The 10,809-nt window shown below is 30.0% G+C and overlaps 1 protein-coding gene across 1 annotated transcript in view; it reads right to left on the reverse strand.

The window, feature by feature from the left end:
• Positions 1-8,598, reverse strand: part of eys (eyes shut) — a 111,848-nt gene extending 103,250 nt beyond the window's left edge. Inside the window, exon 1 of the mRNA XM_088226688.1 lies at positions 8,479-8,598. The gene's annotated coding sequence lies outside the window, so the exon portion shown is untranslated. The remainder of the gene's footprint in view (positions 1-8,478) is intronic.
• Positions 8,599-10,809: the final 2,211 nt, after the last annotated feature.

Raw genomic sequence — 10,809 nt, forward strand, 5'->3', positions numbered from 1 at the left:
GATGGGCTGGTTGTTGGAAATATCCATAGATTAATATACGTAAAATGAGTTAGAAACTAGCTTAAATATATCTTCTACCGTCGAAATAAATCCGACCTTCTCGTCATATTTTAAATTCTCAAATCACTCTTTGATGCACCTGAACTACTGAGCTCAATAAAATTAAATATCCCAACTAGAAACCTCAGACAAAACTTACTCTTTCATACCTATAACCATAGAACTAACTATAGTTTTCATTCCCCTATGCCCAGAATTCTCCAACAACTATACTAGTCTTGATTTCTGTGATAAAAAGTTGTCTTCATTCAAACGATCACTGAATCAAATTCAATTATAAACACCTCTCTCCCGCTTACACTCCCACAAAGTCTACTATATACCATTGTGTCTTTCTACTTTCCTTTATAATAAATTTATATGCATAAATATGCCTTTAAAAATGCCACATGTTCAAAAGTGTCAAGTGTCAGAATCCAACCGAGTGCCACAGGGCCCCATTACAATGGGAAGTTATCACTTATCTATAAGTTTTCTGTATGAAAAGCAGAATATGCATACATTTTTTTCTTCTAAACATGTTCAATTATAGGTTACCGACGAAGATACTTTTAATGTCCATGTAAATATACTCATTTTCGTACACAATTATCGGTTTTTCTTTACATACAGTCGAAGATAAATATTGAAACGGGTTAGTGGCTTCCCATTCTAGTCCATTTTCCTTGGTAGAAGATGTGAACGACGATTGACATCGCATGTCACATCGCTGGCGCTGGTAGAAAAATACAGTCCACTTTCGCTTTTATAGTACCATAGAAGCCGTTTGGCTTCGCCCGCGTTCTCGCGCCCCCGCATCCGCAGGGAAAAAAAGTTTCCCTACTAGAGAGGGAGTTCGTTTAAAAACAAAAAAATACAAAAAGACAAGTTTAAATACAAAAAGACAGGGAGTGGTTAAAACCTAATATTAAATAGTATAAGATAAATATCACCAAGGAAAATTTATTGTTTTTGACGTGTTTCGGATCGACTTATTATGCGGGATGAAGAACACCATCCTGTGTGTGAAATATAATTAGAATCCTAGACGAGTGTTTCTGACTCGACAGCTAGTATTAAAAGGTAAATGTCCTTAAAAAGGAAATCAAGAGGTTAAAGTCCACCTCGTGTGCCTAATACCAGTGCTTTATGCACCACAGGGTACGTATAGAGACGTGTTGATGATAATTAGTAAATACGTTAAAATTCAATCTGTGAATTACTTTTTTAAATATATTTTTTTAATTAATATTTTTTTTTTTGCATTTTACAACAGGTATACATAAGCTACAAATACAAAAAACACTATTACAAAAACACAAAAAAATCCCATTAAGGCGTGGCCTGTGTGTGGGTATACATTTTATTTTAAATTGAAATAAAGACTACTGTAGCTCAATCGCAAATAACTATCGACGTGCTTAAAAACATGTTAAGCATTTGAGCGATCACAATAAACAATAATGAACATGTTTAAGCTGTTTAAGCCAGTCATAAGTCAACGCGTGTGTAATCTCTAAGTCAACGCTCGTGTCGGTTTGTTTTTTGCAAAAATCGGCGTTTACTATAAAAAATAATACAATATATTTGCAAAATAGTAAGGAGTATATTTTACAAAAAAAATAAATTAAATTACAATTACTATGGCGACTACTTTTTTTGAAATTTGGTTTGCTAATCGCTGGCTAAATGCAATAAATAGTACGATAATAAAAAAATAAATAAAAAAAGTCGTTATGGAATATTTTCCATATTTACACCGGTGAAATTGAAATATGTGATTGCGCAGTAAAATTATACGTCGCGAAACGTAAATATTTTGACATTGAATATTAGGTGTTCACGGATGTTGCATTGTGATCGCGAATACGATAAACAACCATGGTGAGAAATTGTTATCACGTCGCTTATTAGCACGTCAATAGTTATTTGTGATTAAGCTACTGGAAGAACACGGTATATATCAAAAAGCTAAAAAATGAGTTCTAATATTTTAACCTAATTTTTTGTCACTGAAAATTAGAAAATTATATTTTTTTTTATTTTTTTTTTTATTATATTGAAAACATATTATACATAATTATATACAATATTCCCAAGGAGTTTTTAAAAAAAAAACTCATTTAGGGACATACAGATAATAATTTTTTTAGAGACGTTTTTAAATTTTAAACTATAATATTATTTAACAAAAGCAGAAAAATTAAAATTATGATATACTACAAATTAAAAAGGGTATGAAAAATACTTGAAAATAACAGAATAAACAGAATACTAGGCATGGAAATAAATTCAAAATAATGTTTACATTATGCAATCTGGGAAAGAAAATTGAAAAAGTTTAAAAATTACATGGATGTATATATACATACTGAACTAGTACAAAATAAAATCATTTTTTTTAATTAACAAAATATGCGCACACCCAATACAGGTTAATTTTTTTTATCAAAAACGTTGAAAAAATTGAAATTATGTATACAAGCCAAAAAAAGTATATAAAAAGAAAAAAACACAAATAACATTTAAATAGTATTAAAAATTACATATACAAGCAAAAACGGTGAAATATTAAAAGGTATATGTTCAAGATGCGCATTCTCTATAAACTAACATTATTTATTCAAAGTACTTCTGGAAAAAATAATTCTTCAATTCGCACGTCCTGTTTCTATATTTTGAAATAGGTACTTTAAATTTTTGTGGCAATTTATTAAATTCCTTGAAACCTATGTATTGTAAAGATCTAGTACCAAACTTCGTAGACTTCACAGATCCAATATATATATTGTTTTTTGATCAAATACTGTACCGATGGATGTCTCCAATGAAAGCTGGCTTTATGTTACTGTGCATTGAGTCGAGAGTAGTATTAATGATAGTGTCAGTTATCTCGAAATAGGAAAGCATGCTAAAAGGCATGAAAAAAGTATATTCTATTCATTAAAAAAATGAGCTATTTAAATCTGATTTTTTTATCCATAATTTTAACAAAAGTTTATATCGAAACTAATTCAAATAATTAATCTCTATTTTATATATTATTATCCTTATAAAATTCATTGAACAGTTTTAGAGATATGAAAAATTATAAAATATGGAGGTCTGATATAGTAATAAATCCTCCTTTTCAAAGCAAACATGTATTTGCATCCTATCAATTTAACTATGATTTCACAAAATACGCTTTTTTTGTAATTTTCAACTAGTTAATAACCGTGCTAGAAAATGGGAATCAAGTTGTTGCAGAGTGAAGTGGGCCTCTGAACCTGAAGCCGTGACAGATCATAGGATAAATAAAATCATAAAATAAATTCAGACGTCAAGAGTGCAATAAGTTTAAAAAAATTTCATCAGATTTGATTTGATATGATATTTATCTTAAATTATGTATAGAGCGTTCAAATTACAAATAGTTTCTCTTGATACATTACAGAATAAATAAGACGAATTATTTTATATTTATATTTTTCACTGTGCTCGGAAGGATGAAGAATAGAGTTCTTTGTGTGAAATAGAACCAGAACCCTGGACTAATGTTTTCGACTGAATAAGGAAGTCGAATGGGGATAAGTCCGTCACCAATCCATTTCGGGCAATTTCACTCATGTCATAAGCGGCCACGGCCGTCGAAAACACTTTTATAGCGTGTATATTGTAAGCAAATACGCACTAAAAAATCTTTTTCTACAGCCGCGAGAACGTTCAAAATAGCAGCCAGGATCAAAGGATCAAAATAGCAGATAGGATCAAAACAAAATGAATTGGCCTTTGATTGCGTAAAAAAATATCCAGACGTTAATTAAAAACACCATCAAACGTTTTCACTGAAAAGGGTAATAAAAACAGGAAGAATCTAGAAATAATTTTTACTTGTTTTAATTTTTTTTAAAAACAATAATTATACATTTAAAGTAATTTTTAATTCCAAAATTTACCTTTGTTATGTAAAATTCGTATTTGAAGAACGGTTTGTTTTGCTTTTATTGTTTATAATATTAAAAAAAATGCAAAACAAACAAATATCAAAAGAAAATCTAATAAAACATTAAATAAAAATTTGTTTTTTGCATGTAGATGCATATAAAATCCTTAAAAACTATCAACTAAAGTACTTTTGATTTTTTTTTTCAGATTTAGACATTTTTAACAATTTAACCTATTTCGTTGGCAATATTTTTTCTTAATTCTTGGTAATTTTTTTGGACAGTTTTTCTTCAATATATTCATAAATAATATATTCAGTAGAATATGCGAATTACACATGTGACACGAAAATTAGTAATATAACATATGAACCGATGCCACACGCAATGAATTTAAAATCTCCTCATACAAAAAAAAATTCTGACAAATATTATAGCACCAATTGTTTGCTCGATGAAATTCATTATCCCTGTAATTGCGAGCACATTATATTTTAAAAAGAATGTAGGTTTTTAGGTGTTTAGGTATACATTGACCATAATTTTAATTAGTATCGCCAAATTTTTAAGATTTGTGATAGACTACGGCTCTTGTTGAACCTTTTCTTTAGTAGTCCATAGTAAGATATGGTATAAAATCATGGGATCATCATTTGACCAGAACCAATATGATGCAGAGTCCACTGTAACAGTATTCCATAATTTGAATGTAGAATTATTCAAACAGAAAGATAAGAAAAGCCTCCTGTACAGATCACTCAAAACACTGCCAATGCAAGGAATGTTGTGGCTGTGTATAATTTTAGAACAGAATAACTGTAATATTTTTTTAAATTTATAAAACCTTAATCCTAACACTCGCTTTAGTTATAATGATAGCTTGGTAAGCTATCCCTAAAATTTGTAATAAATATGGTATCAGAATTTCAAATTATGTTGTGCCTGATATTTTTTGTTTAATTCCAACTTATTGATTTAGATGTAGCAATAATAAAAAATAAGGAATTGCCTACTCGATCAAGAGTTTTTATATTAATGCAGTATAAAATAATATATTTTTTAAATTTATGAATTTAATATGTTTTGATGTAAAAATTACTTTTAAAATTTATCATATACGAGTTTTACTGTTTTTAATTTGACTGCTATCGTGTACGAGTAGATATAAAACTATTTATTTTTGAGTAGGATTAATTTTATGTAGGTATATCTCTAACAACAAGCCACAAAAAGTGGCTCGGTGGAATCTGATGTCTGTACTCGTAATATATTCCGATAGCGAAAAAATGTTAATAAAATAAAACAATTATCAGGTTTTTCGTTAAAATTAGTTTGATTGGCTGACTTAAAATCGAAAAGCGGGTCACTGACATATACATTTTGATGGGCATACATAAAAATTTATACGTAGGTATGTGTTTTATATTTATAGTCCATAATCGATCACTATTGGTGACGTCAACTCAGTCAGTGTATGAGTTCTGGCATACCTGTTGAGTTAAGAGGACATTTTAAATATTAATGATAACGAAAACTTCCGTTTCTTCAATCGATCATAGAGGGGGTATTTTTACGAGACGAAGAAATAAAAAAATGTTTTATCAATAAGAACCTAGCATATGGAAAAATAAATACATTTCTAGACCACATGTGAAGACAAATGACAGGTATTACATAGTAAATGCTTTATTATATTTTTTTCTTAATCAAATTTAAAGGTATTCCTATTTTTGTAGCCAATATAATGTGTTTAATTTAGTATAATCTGTTTGATAATTAGTATTATTTATGAACGTACGTAGAATGTTGTCAAAATGCAACAGGCAAATGTTTGGTAAATCTATCTACGATATCTGCAAATATGTCGAGATCCATACTGACCATACAGCATGCCAGCCAGGCCGAGACAAGCATTATCAAGACAATTACGCGTATAGCAAATGGACAGTGAAAGGCTGGCTAAAAATATTTGGTATGCGAATGTTGATACAAACAAACGAGAAAGACGGGCAAATACATGGCATGACCAAATCCAACAAATACTTGGAAAGTTGGACATGTCAAAAGTCACAATAATCGGCTTGCGTGCATGATAAGTTGCATAAATGTATAGAAACTAGGTATGTATACATTTTTCTTAAATGAAATGAATAAAGGAAATCAAAAGAAGAGTCTGAAAAATAAAATATTTGATAAAGAAGTAAAAAATTACATCCATAGTTTTTTTTATATGACATTCATTGAAAACACGGTATAATTTGTAATTTTAGGAATATTTATTAAGCAAAAATATAAAGGACATCATTGTCATTCCCCATTATCGTACATTTTTTATTCTTTTACGTAATGGGAGAGTATTTAACGTATCCCATTATGTACATGTTGAATTTTTATAAAATAATGTTCCGTTGTAATTTTTTGCTCTGAATAATAACAATAAATTAAAGGAAAAATATTATGCATTCTTGTTAAGAAAAACAGCGTTGTGATTTATTTGTTTGTTTATTATAAAACAACTGCCTTCTCATTACATTAGTGTCCTGGGCTTAAAGTTCTTTACTTGGGCCTCGTTGTGATCTTTTTGTAAGCTTTGAAATAATGAAACCAGTAAAAATAGCACAAAAATGGATCATGAAGATCATTCTCAAAAAACCCTTGAGGTATCCAACGGAAGATCTATTCGCTGAGTTAAAGATATTGGATGTAAGACAATTGTTTGTGAGGTACTACTTAAATTTTAATATAAATTGGGTCAGGTCAAAAGAACCCAACAAAATATAAACACTCGTTCAGCAAAACAAATTAACTGTATTGTCCCATTTGTATCAACCGCATTTGGTAAAAAGCAATAAAATATAATTGAACCATGTTTGATTATGTCCAAATGCTTGCAGACTGGCTGGATTTCCTCCCTAGGGAGTTGTTCGTATTTAAATTTATTTCAACAGAGAGGGAAAATATTTTTGAGAAGGGAATATGGAAGTCTAGGCATTTACAGGGCTTATGACCTGTCATTGGCTGGTTTAAGTGGCCACTTTACACGCTATGTAACATTCACCATTCTGCCCATGTTTGAACATTTTACGAACGAATTTACGGCCTGAAAAGATTGACGACAATTTTATTTACAGAAATGGTCATGTTAATTAGGCTCTACGATTCTATGATTTGACGCTATTGGATTATTTCCTTTGGATATGGAAACCAAAAAACTCTTGAAGCAACAATGTTTTGAGTATGTCCAAATGTTTTCCCTCACTCTTGCAACAAATTTAACTCTTGAAGCATTAGGAGCCAATATAAAAAGCACATTTTTTTTAAATAACGCCTGATTTGTTTTAAAAAGAGGCCAAAAATTGTACCGACGGAATGCGTTACTTACATTTGTAGGATTAAAAAAAAAACATGTATTTTCATTTATTGAATTTAAAGTTGTATCACGTAAGTCGTAACACTTGAAATGAATAACAATATTTTGAGTATACCTACGCAGAAATGTTTGTAGACATCTCATCTACATGAATAAAGGTGTCAGCATTCTTCAATTTATGAAAATAATAACAGAACATAGACGGATGTTCGAATAAGGAAAGAATGGTGAATGTTATACAGTGTGAAAAGTGATTTATTTCACAAATTAATGAATTAGAATAGCATAATTAATGATACGTAAAAGTTTCATTTTTTATATATACCTATATATTACATATTAAATAGTTACCACAATATACTTGTTTTTTTTAAATTTATTTATTTTATTTTATTTATTTTTTTATTTTGAAATTTATTATTCCCTTTCGGTACCTATGGTGCATGGTGCTGATTTGGTATACCATTCGCAGCGTATTTTGATCATTTTTTTCACAGGAAGGTAAGATGATCAGTATTTAGATTTAGGTGCCAGTCCAGGGACTATGAAGTATTTTAGTGTAAAAACACCTTTTCCAAAAAATGTTTCATGTCAACCATGCCGAGAACTCATGCATGGTAGAAAAACGCGCTTACCATTACACCACAAGGTGGACAATATACATAACATCATAATTAGTAGTACCTATATAAAAATAGATTTTTTTTCAAATTTGTGTGAATGTATGTAGTTCATTCAAATCTTCAATAAACTTTGCATATGTGAGGGTAACAAAAAGTTTTCGTATACCTAAATCAATGTGTTTGCTTACACAGGCGAAAATTGCGTGTTTACTTGCTTCACAAACAGACACTAACACATTAATATAGGCTTATTAAACATTCAAACGTTGTGTACCTACATATTTAACTGCATAACCATTAAAACACACGTATTCAAAATTTTTAAAAGTTGGTTGATATTTAAATAGAAAAAATAATTTCTTCCACAATTTGTGTGAAAACTAAATCATTTGATAATTCCCGTTTACGCGCATTATTTTGTAGTTTAAAACAGTTTTAATTTTAATAAGCTTAAAAATTAAAGTAACATATTTGTGAAAAAATGTTTTTTCTGATCGTAAATTTTGTAAAAAGTACTCACGTGTTCAAAAAATCTTCCGTTGTTCTGAGCGTCCTTTTTAAAAATTCAAATCTCCGCACGTTCCCCCACTCTCGCGAAGTTCACACCTATACAACTTAAGTTCCTGCGGAAGGTCCCTTCACGGTAGCGGTCAGGAACATACTGGAGATCGTCCCGAAGCGGGGTGAGCCGGAAAACTCCAGAGCTTTTGAACCCCTGAACAGGGTAGGGCAAAGAAAACAAACGCACCCTTGAAAAGAGACATTTCATTTTAAGCGATAAATAATGACAGCGACGCATTTGAGACGACTGTTTTTTGCGTGAATTTTCCGCATGTTTTACAGTGATCTAGAGTAAACTAGTTCTGCAGTTTTCTGCCCACACCTTTGCGACAAATTTTGTATTGCCACTGAGTAAAAAGTCCACCCTTTTTTATGTTCTTCTTAATTAGGAGGCGTGTGGTTTTATTTTTATTTTACTTCGACTCGAAGATTGCTTTGTTGTTAAATGTTTTTTGTGTTTTGTAGACTAGTTAGAGATGACACGGCTACCCGCCCTACCTCGGTAACCTTGGTTACAGGTAAACAACACAGTCGTGGCGATGGCCGGTAACGAACCCCCTAGGGTTGACCAATGTTTACAGCGGCGCACCTCAGCTAATATTTTCCCTGCAGTGGTCGGGAGAGCTTTTACGTGTACAGAAGATCACTTCAGCTGTATGTGTATAACGATATGTATTACTTATTGAGTCAACAGAGTTGCTTACCTGAAATTCGATATGTTTTTCAGGAAATGTAAATATAAATACTTACTCTCATATAGGACAAATAAAAATAAAATAATTCCAAAACAGTGAAATGTTATAAAAGCCTCGAGCTGAAAGAGGTTATTGACATTTTTTTCTTGATAAAATTGGTCGCGGAGAGTCTGATAGTTTTATAATAACTGATATATGACTAACACGTGTTCTTGTCAGAATGGTTATTTTTTGTTAGTGATTTTTTAGTGCTCTTTATTATTTTTATTATGAAACTACTTTGATCTAAAAAAATATTTATTTTTATTTATTTATTTATTTTATTTATTTCTTTACACCTTTTATTAAAACGGAAAAGGATCTAAAAATATAAGACTGGAAAAGAAATCAAAAGCAATGTCCCAGAACTGCCTTATGTACAAGAGAATAAAACTATTTGAAGAAATGCCAGAAAGCATAAAAAATGAAATTAATGTAAATATATTTAAAATTAAATGTAAAAAGTATATATGTGAAAAATATTAGGTAGTAAATAGTGTAAATAGTGAATATAATTAATGAAAATGTACATATGAAACAGTTAATATTATAAATTAGGATACTAAGTGTATAATAGTGATAAATAATGTAAGAATAAGTATAGATGTAAATATTGTGTTGTAAATATATATTAGACTATGTAATACATAGAACTAAATGAATAAATAATAAAAAAAATAAAAAAAACTACGATTTTACGTTTATTGTTCTTCATATACCTAGAAATATATCTTCAAGCGAACCCGACAGACGTTGTCCTGCCCGAACGTTGTTATTGCCTACTATCATCTTGGAAAAATACTTTTCATCTAGGTACTTGTTTGTGATTAAACTCCAAAACTAAAAATTGTTTATATAAAAAAAATATTGAATTTAAGTAGGTACTTGTTTATGGTTAAATTCCAAAACAAAAAATAAATATTTTTTCAAATATGGCATTCTTTTTGCAAACGTCAAACTCCGGTCGTCTCACCAACAAAGTGGTGTACTTATGTAGGAATACGATTTTTAAAAATGTATTGAATTTAATATTATTTTAGTGTTGCCGAAAATCTAATAAAAGGAAATAAATGGGTAGAAATAATAAGGAATTTAAGGAAAGAATCTGATTGAGATCCACAAAAAACTAACGTTGTTTGTAAATATTCAAAAACAAACTTTTTTTATACACAAAAAAACAACATCTTTCCATTTTTTTGCAAATCCATTCTCCTCGAATGCAACCCTGGTAGATCGATGAATAAAACATTTATGCTCCTAACTTTTTATTTACATATTCGATTGAAGATTTTAATATTTACGAACACGCACAGCGCAAAGATCTATATTTCACTGAAAACCGCACGTAAATCGGTTAAGCCGTTTAGTAGGAGTACAGTGACATCACACGTACAGAGGAATTATATAAAAAAAGATGGTCGAATATAAAAGTATAACTGCATTTTACGATTTATATGAAAAAGGATCCTTGTGTATGCCTGCATCAATGGTATTACCATTACACTAATACGACTACTCAAAACATAAATAAACAACTTTCTGTACATTATACTTTG

The sequence above is a fragment of the Micrasema longulum genome, unplaced genomic scaffold (genome assembly GCF_059751315.1).
Source record: "Micrasema longulum isolate JH-2025_06_02 unplaced genomic scaffold, ASM5975131v1 h1tg000461l, whole genome shotgun sequence".
In the NCBI taxonomy this organism is placed as follows: domain Eukaryota; kingdom Metazoa; phylum Arthropoda; class Insecta; order Trichoptera; family Brachycentridae; genus Micrasema; species Micrasema longulum.